Below are 10,836 nucleotides of genomic sequence, written 5' to 3'. Positions count from 1 at the left end.
ACCGGACTGGACGCCGGCTGCACCGGGCTGGACACAATACTGGACACCGGACTGGCCCATGACTGGACAAAGGACTGGACACAAGACTGGACACCGGACTGGAAGGAGCCCGCGCTGCCCGCCGCTGCCTCTTCTTCTTCAGCCGAGCCACCCGCCTGGAGGTCGGCTGAAGGAAGGATGTAGAAGGCATGGCTGGTTCCGGCTGGGACTCCTCGGAGGTGGACCCCCAGGATGCTCGCCTCCCCCGCTTGCCCACGAGGCTGGTGGACGGTGGAGGAGCTGCCGGGCTCGGGACGGGATGTGCTGGGCCTCCGATAGTGACGGTGCCTATCACGCGGTCCTCCGGGACGGACACCAGAGCAGGACGAGAGGAGACCTGATGGCAGCTTGGAGAGGAGCCTTTGACTAGCTCCTCTCGGAGCTGCAGCCGTTCCACTAACTGTGGGAACGGCTGGTATACCATCTCCTCACGCTCTGGAAAGGGTGGAGGATCGTCCATCCCGGCCACCAGATAGGCACGAACCAGCACCTCAGGGACTGAAGCTCCCCTGGCCTCGACGTCCCGAGCGTAGTCCCGCAATGGACGATGGCGCTGCGCTGGAAATGGGCCACCTCCGGTGCGTGACTGGGAGGCTATTGCCTCGCACCAAACTGGATTGGAGGTGCAGGGCCAGCGGTCGGTGGGGGTGAAGTCCATTATGCCTGCTGGGTTCAATTCTGGCTCGTGGATTCTGTCACGCTGGTGCGAGGTGTGGGGAGAAGCCAAGCGCAGGCAGGCAGTGGATGAAGGGGTTAACAAGATCTTTTATTCTTACAAAAAACACAAAACAAAAACCCACTATGGGGAAAAAGACTGGAATGAAACAAAATATAAACATGAAACAAAAGACTTCCCACGAAGGGGCAAAACAAGAAAAGAACAACTAGACTTATTAATCAAAAGATAAAGACAAGACTAAACTATGACACGACATCCAAACAAGGCAAGAATCCAACAAGGTACGTACTTTCAACAAGACAGGGGCACGGTACAAAGTACAATCCACGAGCACAAGACAAAGAAACAAGAGGGTATATATAGGCAAGACAAACGAGGGATAACGACATGGGGCAGGTGTGGGTAATCAAACACTCAGGGAAAGATAACAAGGAAACGAGAGGAGCGGGGCCAATGACGAGACACTGGAGAGAACGCATATTATTGTCAAAAGGACAATAATATGTTTCTCTCCACACATAACCAAAGACTTTGTCATGACTCTGCTACAGGACCAAGAAAAACATGACTAAATGAAGCAGAGCCATGACANGATAAATAAGATTTAAACCATTTAGATCAAAGCTATTCCTCTTAATGCCGACTAATTTTCGAGTCTATGTAGGAGTGTGCTGTGGTCAATGGTGTCAATGCAGCACTAGGTCTAGCAGCACCCAATAACGAAATACAACCTCGGTCAGATCGCCAATAGCAGATCATTTGTAATAGTGAGTTTCAGGTATCCAAATTCACTAGTCCGATGTCCTAATATCCAGAAATCCAGTGTGGTCTTGGTACCATTTTAACGGTCTCATAGCAAACACAGTAAATTAATTTACATAAACTAGGCATTAAATTATTAAGAAATGCAATCCGACCGGATCCCACCATCTAATACACCACATAAAGACATCTCATGAAACATCCTTACCTGCAAACTATATTAACATTTATTGAATTAGATTGGTTGATTTCATATAATATGATTTCCATTTGTGCATCAGCGGAAAGTAATAGCATAGGTTTTTTAGCAGCTCTAACAGTAGCAGTAGGAAGAAAGAAACTAAATATTATAAGTTGCGCTTAATAGGACTAGGTGTTATAATCCACTATTTCAGCACAGTTGAATTGCCCAATAGGACATTTCCCCACGCCAGTGTTGTAATGTAACGAAGTACAAATACTTCGTTACTGTACTTAAGTAGAATTCTCACATATCTGTACTTTACTTCGTTATTTATATTTCTGACAACTTTCACTTTTACTCCACTACATTTCCTAAATAAAATGTGTACTTTTACTCCGATACATTTCTCCTAACCATCTTCGTTACTCGTTACTACAAATTAAAGAATTTTCAGAAGAAATTTGAGTTGGTGACGTAATGCCTGTTTGTTGTCATGTCAACCGCCAAGCACGAAGAAGAAGTCCTGCTTGTCCGGGCATGTCACATTATTGATGCCATCATGGAAGCACCTGCTGCAGGCTCTGCTGCTAACGTTACCACTCCGGTAGCAGATGACGAGCATCTCGACTACAGTGACGAACTTGGTGAACTCCGTGGTGGTGACGAAGATAACGTTACACACCCGTTGCCGTATTTGCAAGAAATATTTTCGTACATTGGAGTGAAAAATTCTTCCTACCGGATTAAGTGTGGGTTTCCATTACTCTGGTTTTATTCGCATTTTGAAGTTTCGCATCAGAAACGAGTGATGGAAACGCTAAATTTCTAATTAAAATTAACAAGATCTTTTATTCTTACAAAAAACACAAAACAAAAACCCACTATGGGGAAAAAGACTGGAATGAAACAAAATATAAACATGAAACAAAAGACTTCCCACGAAGGGGCAAAACAAGAAAAGAACAACTAGACTTATTAATCAAAAGATAAAGACAAGACTAAACTATGACACGACATCCAAACAAGGCAAGAATCCAACAAGGTACGTACTTTCAACAAGACAGGGGCACGGTACAAAGTACAATCCACGAGCACAAGACAAAGAAACAAGAGGGTATATATAGGCAAGACAAACGAGGGATAACGACATGGGGCAGGTGTGGGTAATCAAACACTCAGGGAAAGATAACAAGGAAACGAGAGGAGCGGGGCCAATGACGAGACACTGGAGAGAACGCATATTATTGTCAAAAGGACAATAATATGTTTCTCTCCACACATAACCAAAGACTTTGTCATGACTCTGCTACAGGACCAAGAAAAACATGACTAAATGAAGCAGAGCCATGACAAATAACATTTAAACCATTTCAAAGCTATTCTCTTAATGCCGACATAATTTTCGAGTCTATGTAGGAGTGTGCTGTGGTCAATGGTGTTGAATGCAGCACTAAGGTCTAGCAGCACCAATAACGAGATACATCCTCGGTCAGACGCCAATAGCAGATCATTTGTAATTGTGAAGATTCATTCACAATAAGTCCTAACTGTTCTTAATTATAGATCTGTGGTCTTAATACAATTTTTAGCAGGTATATGCAATTTATGTAAATTATTTAATATAAAATGAATACATTAATTATTAATAAATGCCAAATCCACCGGATCCCACCATCTACATACATCCACATAAAGACACTCTCATGAAACGCCCTTTACCTGCAAACTCATATAACATTTATTGAATTATATTGGTTTGATTTCAATATAATATGATTTCATTTGTACATCCAGAGGAAGTACAAGTGCATAGGTTATTTTATGCAAGCTCTTAACAGTAAGCAGTAGGAAGATAAGAAACTAAATATTATAAGATTCGCTTAATAGGACTAGGTGTTATAATCCCACTATTTCAGCACAGTTGAATTGCCCAATAGGACATTCCCCACGCCCAGTGTTGTAATGTAACGAAGTACAAATACTTCGTTACTGTATTTAAGTAGAATTCTCACATATCTGTACTTTACTTCGTTATTTATATTTCTGACAACTTTCACTTTTACTCCACTACATTTCCTAAATAAAATGTGTACTTTTACTCCGATACATTTCTCCTAACCATCTTCGTTACTCGTTACTACAAATTAAAGAATTTTCTGAAGAAATTTGAGTTGGTGACGTAATGCCTGTTTGTTGTCATGTCAACCGCCAAGCACGAAGAAGAAGAAGTCCTGCTTGTCCGGGCATGTCACATTATTGATGCCATCATGGAAGCACCTGCTGCAGGCTCTGCTGCTAACGTTACCACTCCGGTAGCAGATGACGAGCATCTCGACTACAGTGACGAACTTGGTGAACTCCGTGGTGGTGACGAAGATAACGTTACACACCCGTTGCCGTATTTGCAAGAAATATTTTCGTACATTGGAGTGAAAAATTCTTCCTACCGGATTAAGTGTGGGTTTCCATTACTCTGGTTTTATTCGCATTTTGAAGTTTCGCATCAGAAACGAGTGATGGAAACGCTAAATTTCTAATTAAAAACCCTTAATTCGCAAAAAGGTTTTTACGCTCGCTTGAGGTGGTTTTTCATTTTTGCGAAAAAGGGTTAATGCGAATAATGGGAGATGGAAACGCATTTGCTGAATAAATTCCTCCAAAAAGTCACGTAACTGCACTATGAGACTGCGTAACCTGACTAACCAGAGTAATGATCTTGTGACACAGCATCAGAAATGTTGTGATGGTCATTCTTAAACGCCTGAGCAAAGTCGTCAAGTATTTTTGTAATTGCCTCTTAGAACTGTCACGACTGTGTTTCCCGAACAGCAGGCATCCACAAAAGCACCGCATTTATTGAGTTTCCTAATCGTCTGCTTGCGCAAGTATATCAAAACTATTATATTCAGTGGCTTCTCTTACTGATATTTAGTGCCAGTTTATTAGGTTGACTAGTTGGATGGAAACGGCAAATGTTTTATGCGATTTTCCAATTTTGCGCATAAGCTAAATTCGCAACTTTGGATGGAAACCCGGTATGCCTACCGAGAGTCACTGAAATATTGGCATTAAAAAACTCCCCGTCCAACCTGAAGAAGCACATCGAGGTAGGTTAAATTAATTTTCATTCAATTCACGTTATTTAACATGAATTAGTTATCATAAGCCTGTTCAGATATCTGGCTAACGTGATGGCCAGGCTAACGTGTGCTAGTTAACTTTTCTGATTAGCCAATGTGCAGATATTTAACAACACCAATGATTTTCCCTCCGAATTAATTCAACACATAATACTGAAATGGTTAATAACGGTTTCTGGTATAGCCTAAGTGGCGGCCGAATATTTCCTAGGTAAATTAGTGTTACACCGGTGGAGGGATTTTTTTAGACCACATTAGGCTAATTAATGGCAGGTTACAGAGGAGCCTTCAGGATTACTCACATCTTCAAAAGCACCGTGCATTTTGTTGAACTTGAGATTTGCTTTGATTTAATTACCTCAAAATTCTAACCGTTCACTTTTTTTTAAATACCTTTACTTTTACTTTTACTTTTAGTACTTAAGTACATTTTATATCAGACAATTACTTTTGATACTTAAGTATACTAAATGTCAGGTACTTTAAGACTTTTACTCAAGTAATATTTTAAAGGGTGACTTTAACTTCTACCAAAGTCATTTTTTGGTAAGATACTTGTACTTTTACTCAAGTATTGCTTTCAAGTACTTTATACAAGACTGCCCACGCCTTATGCATGACAGGGGGAAGCAGTCAAGAATATGAATAGAGGAAAGGAGGTCTGAGGTTTCATCCTCTGTATTTGGGGGATAAATGATTTTATGCGACACATCGTCAGTTGTGCACCTCAGCCTCATTGGGTGTTTCGGCCCTTTATCACAAGACACCCTCAGCCAAGGGCGACCCTCAGCCAAGGGAGGCCCACCACAGGTTGATCAGACCTGGGTGTGTGTCACATTGTTACAAAGTCATCTGGCAGCCCATGCTGTGTCCATCCGCCTAAACCACAGCCATTGGCTTCTTCTTTCTGCACCACTGGCCAGTTCTTGATTATCCTCCACTGGACCTGTCCTCTGAGAGTGTCCTATTTGTCAGCTATGGTGACCTCTGCATTTAACCCGTCCAGTGAGTAGTGAACTCACGCACTGCAAGTCGTGAACACATACACCAGAAGCAGTGGGAAGCTATCACTGCAGCTCAAAGGCACCGCAGTCGTTACCCGCCGGCCCTGAGAATCGAACCGGCAAACTTCTGGCCACGAGTCCGACTCTCTAACCGTTACTGTGCGTTCAGACCGCCGCCGTCGAGAGCGTCAAAAACCGCTCTCGCCGCCCTGCCAACAACGCTGTAGAAAGAGTCTTGGGCGCGCTGACGCTCTGACGTAGATCGAAATCTTATCTTGTATTTAAAGGGGCCGCAAGCAAACAAGCTTGTTGATCTTGTGCAGACTGACCACAAGAGATTGATCGGTGGAAAGAACTTTATTGTAGTTACACGTTTGCTAACGAAATAAACCAAATAAAAGCCATTTGTGTGGTGTGGCTTTTGTGTTCATGGTTAAGTGCTAGTCTAATTTCAACATTATAGGAGACATTTACTAACATTGGACTTTAATTAACATTAATTTGTATGCAACCTACATTACAAACTCTCCTGGTCGAAGTGTAACGTTAGCTGTAATGCAGTTGGTCAAAGCGGTGTTATTTTGAGCAAATGAATTTCATTCCCGCTGGAAAACAAGCGTTCTGTTGTTGCATATAAATGTTGCATATAAATAGTTTATTTAATATTCTGCAGCAGTAACAACTCAACTCAACTCTCAACTCAACTTTATTTATATAGCGCTTTTACAATTTTCATTGTTACAAAGCAGCTGTACATGAGACACATTGACTACAAGCAAAACAATCAAAGTTGTACCTGCAAAAACAAGAAAAGGTTGTGTGTGTGTGTGTGTGTGTGTGTGTGTGTGTGTGTGTGTGTGTGTGTGTGTGTGTGTGTGTGTGTGTGTGTGTGTGTGTGTGTGTGTACGAAGGAAAAGAGCTAGGATAAATAAAACATGGAGATCTGTTTAGCGACATATGGGCCAGCGCAGCCCGTCTCTTGCATTCTAATGAACGTTAAGCCTTTCAGACTGCATGAGACGAGAGCTTTGTGCTGCCGGGAATATCAGCCAGAACCAGCGAGCATTTATATTCGACTGAACCTACCATTTCATCCGGACAATACGTGAAAAAGTGTGTTTAACAATAACGACTTAATTTCACACTTTTGCCAGTGTCGTTTCTTACAGATTGTCAATAAGTTGTCGCGAGGAGTCGCACGTTAACAAATGCATATTGAAGTCGTGCGGTTTTAACATATGGCAGTCAATTGACAAGTCAGCTGAAAACAAATCCACAGTTGAACACAAATTAAACTAGTAATTTGCAAAGCGGCTTTTGAGTTTCAGGAACTTCATCAGCGCATCAACAGTACCATTAGCACGTTTTTTCTTTTTTAAAGGTGACACCTGCACAACCTTGAAAGATGCAAACATGGAGCATTTGTTATAAAGTGTGAATGTTATGTGAAATTTATTTAGTATCTTCTTTAAGTCGCCTTGTTTTAGCAAACAAACATTATAGTGTTAAAATACATTCTTCTGTCTCTTTATATCTGAACACTTCTATGTACAGACAACTAACCCTTTTTTAAACTGTGGCATATTCCAAACTTTGATTTGTTTAAGCATCCCATTCAGACTGATGTAGCAACGTTGCCTCAAACAATAATGTGAGTTTAGGGATTCTACGGTCTCTTCAGTGACCAATGGTGGACGGGGACTATTGTGAAAACCTGTTTAAATGGGCCATTCTACCAAAACCATTGAAACATCATGACAATGCTTTTAAATATAATTCAGTAGCACAAAAAATGATCACAATAAAATAATTGTGTTCTCTACTTTACACAAAGAATCATTTTTTACATGGGATTTTTTTCTTTTTGTATTTTATTGCATTTTCTGCTGAAAATCTCATTACCGTAACACATCCAGCTATATCTGAGGGCATGGTTTCTTGAAATTTAAACATGCAAGATATTCTCAAATGACAAAAAAGAAAACCAAAAACACTGACAGAATATTTATGTATAATAAAAATGAAGAAATAGTGTAAAAAATAAGTATCACTGATGTTCTCATGCTCCTTAACGTTTTTAAAAGACTGTATATACGCACGCCGATCTTTACATTAAGCTTTATTTTGTTTCAATTAATGGCTACCAGGTTAACAGATTTCTTTATATTTGTTTAGTTAAAAGTTTAATATTCTCTTTTCGTACTGTTTACATGACAATATTGATTATCATTACCATAACAAGTAGCTTTACACATTTTGAAAATGTAACATATATTATTTTTCTTTAAAAATATAATGTATTAATGTCTTATTATGTATGATGAATTAAAAGTTGGTTAGGCATCATGGCTTCTCTTTTTTTTTTTTTTGAGAAACCATAGTATTGCTATTTTTCGTTACGGTAATGACAAGGTTAAGAAAATAGTAAAAATGTTTAAATGATTACTATTAAACATCCTTTTAAACATGATCTTGTTTATCTTATGCATAAAAAGGTAAAAAGTAAAAAGAAATGTTTGACATGCTGGAAACCAAGATTTGTCTGCAATTCTCTCTGATGACTAATGCCACAGAAACATTTCTCCTGTAAGAAATCTACAACATCGTATTTTTGTCTAAATCTAAGTGTAATTTTGCATTTATGTTTAATCGACCATTGCACCACACATACACCCCCACTGCTTATACTTCATTTCTGAAACACACAGTCCGATTGTAAAACACACACACACACACACACACACACACACACACACACACACACACACACACACACACACACACACACACACACACATAAACAGACCTCCATCAGCCCCCAGGTGCATAGGTGGGTGGCCTTCAATCCCTATTTAATGAAGGCTAAGTTTTTTTTGGTTCACAGAGTGATCTGCCTGTCTTCAAACACACTGGCAGAAGACGTCTCAATAGCTCTTCATTATTGCAGGCAGAGCCTGTGGAAAAAAACAAAGACATCATAATTACAAGAGCGCGCACAGGCTCAGGGACGAAGAGAGTTAGCGCAGCGAGAGAAAGAGAGAGAGAGAGATCTTTAAGTGCTTATTTCCATTGCACTTCTGATAAAGTGAATGCTGGTTGATCTCTGCTGGGTTCCCAGTACTCACTCTCTGCATTGATCTGTTCGGCTCAAGCGAGTGGACGGTAAAGGACAAGATGCTTTTTCTATGTTTTCTTCCCTTTTCAAACAGCTTGTTCGCTGTTATCAATAGACATGTTTTATCTACGGGGAGGAAGGCCACGTATTCCCTGTTTTACTTATACGAGATGTCTGCTGAATGTAAATTTGAGTTCTAGTTTCCTGCCTTGACGTATGAACAAAAGCACACTGCAATTCACTACAAAAGGATCTTCACAGCATAGAACCATTGTTGGTTCCCCAAAGAACCATTTAGTCAAAATTTATTTTTGTTTACAACATAGACTCTTTTGTCTTTTCAGATGTTAAAGATTCTTTATGGAACCATTTAGCCAAAAATGGTTCATCAGTGGCATTGTGAACCACCTTTTTTTTTAAAGTGTAGACCACACTAGAAATGTAAAATTGTGCATTTGGCATCTCGAGGATATATATTTATTTGTTGATCTGTAATTAGCTTTAGTCATATAAAAATTCGGTAACACTTAAAGCCTTTATGCATCATGCATTATTAAGGGTTATTAAAGGATATGATGCATTATAATAGTTAATAATGTGTGTTGTAGTACATTACATGTTGTTTTTTAAGAATTATAACCAAAGTGTTGTAATGTATCAACTGCAGTTACAGTTATTCATGAGACATTATAAGGTGCATTACGAGGCATAATTAATACATTGAAACTACTTTTATATTGCAGTATACATTTATGCTTTAAGCAAAGTGTCATCAAAAATTATTTCTAAAAACCACTTACTATACAAATTCAGTCAAATCATAGCAAAATATTTGCATCATGCTCCAACTGTCCAATTGCAAAAGTTTACCATGGGTACCACCGTTACTACTGAGCTACAGTACTAGCTAATACTGTCAAATATAACCATGGGTTTACTAAGTCATGTAGTAAAACCAAGCGGAAACCTTCAGATCTCTCTCGTGAAGCCAACACGGAAGTGACTTAAACTGCAATTCATCGGCTGGCCGCTAGAGACTGGCTCCAAAAGAGAGCAGAATCTCATTGAGCCCCATGTTAAAATGGGCAACTTTACAGCAGAAAAAAACATGTTTACAGCCTGGTACAAAAAATGATTTTGGTCTATATACAGTAGCTAATTTTACCCTTCATGACAACTGAGAGGAGGGTGAATTTTTTTTATAACTCACCTGTTTAACTTGTATTAAGCCTTACTGTGCGTTCAGACCGCCACCGTCGAGAGCGTCAAAGTGGCCGGAAGTCATTCATTTTCAATATGAGCCGGCGGCGAGGAGTGGCGCGGCACGTCTTGGCCGTTGAGGGCGTCAAGGAGAGTTGAAATCAGGTCAACTTTATGGTAATGAGCTATGACGCGGTTCGGCGGCAACCAATCGGAACGTAGAAGTCCATCGCTTGAGATGATTCCAGAGAAAGCAGCCCTGTAAACTTTGGTTCCGACCACATTAGTTCCCAAGCAAAATGGAGGATAGGTTGATTATTGCTGTGGCGGGTTTCCCAATCATATACGACACGTCCCTGTTTGCGTACAGGGACGTAAATAAAAAAAAATGATGCGTGGACCAAGGTGTCTGAGATTGTTTGTGTTCCTGGTGAGTTGCTGATGATGTGCATTGACGTTATACATTTTCTGTAAATAAGCGGGAATTTCATGCAAACTTTAGCGCCAGAGCATGCAAAACAGTGTTACTGCTGCAGAATATTTCACAAATTAATGTTAATTAAAGACCAAGGCTAGTAAATGTCTCCTATAATGTTGAAATTAGACTAGCACTTAACCATGAACACAAAAGCCACACCACACAAATGGCTTTTAATTGGTTTATTTCGTTAGCAAACGTGTAACTACAATAAAGTTCTTTCCACCGACCAATT

This window comes from Triplophysa rosa, linkage group LG3 (assembly GCF_024868665.1).
Source record: "Triplophysa rosa linkage group LG3, Trosa_1v2, whole genome shotgun sequence".
Lineage (NCBI taxonomy): Eukaryota > Metazoa > Chordata > Actinopteri > Cypriniformes > Nemacheilidae > Triplophysa > Triplophysa rosa.
This window is presented reverse-complemented; position numbering follows the sequence as displayed.